Source organism: Trichosurus vulpecula, chromosome 3, assembly GCF_011100635.1.
Source record: "Trichosurus vulpecula isolate mTriVul1 chromosome 3, mTriVul1.pri, whole genome shotgun sequence".
NCBI classification, from domain to species: Eukaryota; Metazoa; Chordata; class Mammalia; order Diprotodontia; family Phalangeridae; genus Trichosurus; species Trichosurus vulpecula.
In genome coordinates, this window is record NC_050575.1 from 192,208,407 (window position 1) to 192,214,416 (window position 6,010).

Below are 6,010 nucleotides of genomic sequence, written 5' to 3' on the forward strand. Positions count from 1 at the left end.
GTACAGCCAGGAGGTGATGAAGGCCTGCATGAGAGTCGGGGCAGTGTCAGAGAAAAGAAGGGGGCATATTTGAGAGATGCTGCAAAAGTGAAATTGGCAGGTCTTGGCTACATCTTGGATATAGGGGGTGAGAGAGAGCGAGGAGTCAATGACAAAACCTAGGTTGCGAGCCCGAGGAACTGGAAGGATGGTGTTGCTGTCTACGGTAAAAGGGAAGGTGGAGAAGAGGGAGGGTTTGAGGGGAAAGGTAATGAATATGGTTTTGAACATGTTGAGTTTAAGATGTCTATTGGACACCTAGTTTGAGATGTCTGAAAGGTAGTTGGAGATGTCAGATCAGAGGTCTTCAGAGAGGCTGGGCGGGGTAGGTAGATTTGAGAATCATCAGCACAGGCATGGTATTTAAAGCCAGGAGAGCAAATGAGATCACCAAGTGAAGCAGTGGTAGAGGGGGAAAAGGACTCAGGACAGAATGTGGCTTTCAAGTCTCTCCTTCCACATGGTGTTTTCTATGCACAAGATAAGATCACACAAGATTTCTCAATGCATACTTTGTTGGAGCCTAGTTATACTGCTGGGCAGCTAGATGGCTCAGTGAATAGAATGCTGGGCCTGGAGTCAAGAAGCCCTGAGTTGGAATTTGGCCTCTGAGACTCAGTAGCTGTGTGACCCTGGGCAAGTCACTTAACTTCTGTTTACCTTAATCCATTGGAGAACCTCTCCAGTGATAAACCACTCCAGTATCCTCACCAAGAAAAACCACATGGACAGTATGATCCATAGCGTCACAAAGAGTTGGACATGACTGAACAACAATTTTAACTGTTCAACACACCTTTTGCCACATGGATATTTCTTGGTGTTTTATATGTATATTTTGATTGCTGAATTTTAAAATGTGAACAATTCCTCTGTTGCCCACCTTATGGAGTGATGTGATTTTCAATAGAATTTACACAATATGCAGTTATAATAAAGTATGATTTGGAGGAGGGGTAGAGAAGTCTAGTGAGAAGTTATTAATTGTCTTTCTTGCTGTGTGAATTTCTGGCCTTTATGCCATTTGTCAGGGTAGGCTTGGGACTTGCGCATACATGTTCAGTCACGCCGTGAAGCTATCAACGTGGAACAGACTATCTGCCAGCTGTATTCCAGGCATCATTAGGTAAACACCATTATTGTTTCTAATCCTCCCAAGTGTTCTGTACTTTGTAGATGATGGTGTGCATTACTTAAATTCTCAATAGGCCTTGTATGGCAATTATCTGAATAGATTTTGTTATACTTGTGAAGGGCTAGCTAACTTTTAAATTTGAGGAGAAAAAAAAACCACTTTATTCCTACCTAAGAAAGCATATGAACATTTTTTGTTGTGAATAGTTGATTAGGATAAGACGTGCTTATCTCTTGTGTTCTAACACAGTGTCTGGCACACAGTAGGTGTTTCATAAATGCTTTTTTACTTGTATTGATTTTATCAGTTGTTTTAGGCTGCTCTGGCTACGTGGATGTTATTACATGCTATTTAGAGTTCCTATGATTTTGAGAGAATAAGAATATAAGTCAATGAACTGCTATTTTTCCTTTTGAGGAAATAGCCCCCAATCCACACATGTGGTGGAAATCAAATCTACCATCAACTATAAGACCTGTTTTAGATAGTGACAAGCTTTCTGTAACAAATCCCCAATACACTTGGCATTTAGATGTCGAAATTGTTTCCTTCTTTGTCCACAGTACCCAGAATAGTGACTAGCACATAATAAATTGATTGTTGATTGATTGATTGAACCTGATGATTCACACTGTAATGATTAAGCAAGGAAGATCAGCTAGGTGGAGATTCTCTCATTTGGAGTAACCTTTTTGTCCTCAGATCCTTATTTAAGATGCAGGGGGCATCTAGGTGGCACAGTGGATAGGGCATTAGCCCTGGAATCAGGAGGACCTGAATTCAAATCCTGCCTCAGACACTTACTAGTTGTGTGACCCTGGGCAAGTCACTTAACCCTGATTGCTTAAAAAAAAAAGGGTGCAATGTGGTATACTGAATAGATCATTAGCCTAATTCTAGTTTTCAAGGATTCATTTTCTTCCTTAACTTTTTGATTCTCTATTTCTAGTTGATTGACTTTCTTTTCATAATTTTCTTGGATTACTCTCGTTCCTCCCCCCCCCCAATTTTTCCTCTATTTCTCATATTTGATTTTTAAAGTCCTTTTTAAGTTCTTCTAAGAACTCATTTTGGATCTGTGATCATTTGACATTTCTCACTGAAAAGGAGTTGCTTTTTTAGCTCCGTGCTCTTCCTCTGAGTATGAACCCAGATCTTCTCTATCCCCATAGTAGCTATCTATGATTGGGTTCTTTCTCCTTTGCTTACTCATTTTTATTTTATTTTATTTTATTTTATTTTTAGCAGCTTATTATTATAATCAAGTTCTAGTCCTGAGGTGTGGAGAATGATGCCCCAGGCCTCAGATCCTTCTTACTGTTATTTCCTGAGTACTGTCCTGGAGCTCAACCTTGGGCACTTCTCTCCACTCTTAAGCCATGGCTAAAGCCCCCAGCTACACAGTCCCAAAAATGCTCTTGCATTTGGTCCCTCTAGTGGCTGCAAACTTCAACTGTCCTCCCTGCCCTAGAACTAAAACCAGGGACTCTACTCTCTTGCAAATGCCTACAGCCACCAGGATTCCCTCTCCTCTGCCTCCGCACTCACCAGGTGTATGCTAGCTCCTTCTCCTCCATAGCTGCAGGTGGGACCACATCTGGTCAGCACAGCTGTTTGGTGTCTGACAGTAGGTCCTTCAATCTTCTCCAAGTCAGCTGTGCAACCCCCACACTGTCCCCAGGTGAAAGTTCCTGAGGCTGAGGCTGACTCCCAACCCACCTGCCCCCAGCACCAATTATTTGTTGATTTCACAGAGTCAGCCTGGAGGTGTTTGCATTTCACTCAAGCCAAACCTCCAACCCATGAAGTCAAGTCTTTCCTGGGATCTTCTCAAGTTGTCTTAGGAGGACAACTGCTTTACTCTGACTTTTGTTTATTTTTGCTGCTCTATGTTCACTTGAGGTGATTTTTTTTTTTGGTGGAAAAAATGTGGAGAGCCTTAAGTTTTCTGACCCACTATGTCATGTTCCCAGAATCCTCGTACCTATCTTTTTTCTTTTAGAGGGGGGAAGGCAGGGCAATTGGGGTTAAGTGACTTGCCTAAGGTCACACAGCTAGTGTGTAAAGTGTCTGAGGCCGTATTTGAACTCAGGTACTCCTGACTCCAGGGCCGGTGCTCTACTCACTGCACCACCTAGCTGCACCCCCCCCCCATCTTTTTTTAAAAACAATATTCTCCTGGTGATGATATTGGCTGTGAATTCTATACCATATTCTCAGGATGATCAAAGTTGTAGGTAACAGAATGGGCAGCAGGTTGCCTAATAGATGACAGGTGTGTGTAAACAATGGTGACTTGTATGGGAGAAGTGGTGTAAAAGACACCAACATGGTGTTGGTATGAGCATGAATGAGCATAAGGTGAGAAGAAAAGGTAGGCTGGTTGTGTCCAACAGAGTAGGAGTGAGGGTTGAGAGAGGAGAGAGTACTGCACTGGCATTCACAAAATACAGAAAAAAAAAACCAAGAAAACCAAACTAATCAAGAAGGTAGCCTCCAGCATGTTGCCTAACACACACACACACACACACACACACACACGACACAAGCAAAAAAATACAGGATAAGAAAACATGCATAGCCTGCAATCTATATTGGTGGAGGGAATTTCACTATTGATGAGATCATGGATCCACTGAAATGATGTAGAAATTGATGACTTCCTGGCCCTCCCCACAAAGTGTGAACTACTTTCCAGCCTTGGCTTTTGCCTCTTGTCAAAAACTGAAGGACTCTGGGCTCTGATTGGAAGTAATTTACTTATCTTGCCTGATCTCAGACTCCCCATGTCATTTCTGGCCATCTCCTTGCCATGTTGCAGAGTGCTAAATCTCCTCTCCTCTTCAAACTCTCGCTGGAAGAATAGTAATCAACTCTGAAGCACCATTCCCTCTAAGTACATGTCAATCAATTGTCCTATTACTGCAGACACCATTCTTTCCGATTTCTCTACTCAGAGAACTCTTCTCTGGCCACTATTCACCTGCACGTATTATCTTCCCACATTAAAATGTAATCACTTTGAGGGCAGAGGCTGTCTTGCTTGTTTCTACTTGTATCCCCAGCACTTAGCATAGTTCTTGAAACATACTAAGTGCTTAATAAATTTTTATTCATTCAATGTAAGTGCTTAAAAAAAAAGGAAAGTGATCACTTTGGGGTAGTCAAGGAAGAATGTATTAAGAATGTATCAAGACACTTCTATTTCAAGGTTCTGGTTAAATTTCATTTCCTTTATAAGTTAACCGAAATTAGAGTAGTCCAATTCATAGTCATAGGATTAAAAGAACCCAACCCACTTATATTCAGATAAGGAAATTGAGGTCTAGATCTGTAATGCCTTAAGGTCACTGAACTCTCTAGATGAGGAGTTAGTTCAGTGGCTCAACACTGAGTTTGACTTACTGTGATTCCAAGTACCTGTCTGGCCTTAAATATGTAGTTATGGGAACTGTGAAAAAAAACAAACAAACATGGAGGTAGGAGAGCACAAGATGCTGTTTATCCGGTAAACTGTTAGTAGGTGAGTTTATTTGTAGTGTAGGACTCATGTAGGAAGATATTGAAAGTTGGGGCTGGAAAGGTAGGCTGGTATTAGTGGTCTTGAATACTAAGGCAACAGTTAGATTTTGTCCTATATGGACTGTGGCATCATTAAAGACATAGCTCACAAGGGTTAAGTTAAAAGGACATTTTAGGAAACTTAAGTGAGCAGCAGTGTGCAAGTTAGATTGGAGGCAACAGCAGTTAGCAGGGTGCTACATACGTTTACTCATGAGATGATGAGGGAATGAAGTAGGAGAGAACCCATGTCGATGAATGGTAGAGGGGACTATAAAAGGATGGGATATGGGGCAGAGAAAACCATTTTGGGAAGGTATTACAGTAGTCTAGGTCAGAGGTAATGTGGGATTGAATGAGGGTGGTGGCTATGTGAAAAAAGGAAAGGCAACGGATTCAAGAGATATTACGGAGGTAGAAATGACACGATTTGGCAATTGACTGGATATGTGGGGTGAGAGAGAGTAATGAGCTGAAGATGAGGCAGGCTGTGAACCTGGGTGACTGGAAGGATGACGATACTCTCAATAGTAAGAGGAAAGTCTGGTAGAGGGATGGGTTTTGGGGAGAAATATAATGCAGATCACAACCCATCCATACCTGCTTGTTCTGGGTGACTTACTATCTCACATACAACTAAGATGGGAAATGAGTTTTTTTTTTTTTTAGGGGAGAAGGTCACACAGCTAGTAGGTATGTCAAGTGTCTGAGGCTGCATTTGAACTCAGGTCCTCCTAACTCCAGGGCCAGTGCTCTACTCACTGTGCCACCTAGCTGCCCTGGAAATGAGTTTCTTATTGAGGAGCAGAGTCTGCTCCTCAAGGGATGCCTTCCACAGCCATACCATGATCTAGAGGACAAAAAGAGGGGTAGAATTTTCTAAATGGTAACCGCATAGTTACTGCCATGAAGAACCTGGGTAGCAGGTAGGTGTAGTTGTGTTAGAGACATGCACTACAACAGGCTATCGTGGAAAGGGTGGGATGCAACCATCTTTCTACCCTGTGACTGAACACGCAAGCCTACATACACCCACGCTGGTGTCAGCCACACCTCTATTTCAGAGACCATTGGCTTAAAATGTCAAGTTTGTATCCTTTTGCCATGTTTTGTGGCTTGTAGGATAGGTTTAAAGTTGGGAGAGACTTTAGAGGACATCTAGTCCAATCCCCTCATTTTACAGATAAGGAAACTGAGGCCCAGAGAGGTTAAATGACCTGCTGATGGTCTCATAGTAATAAGTAGCTGAGCCGAGATTCCAACTCAGGTCTCCTG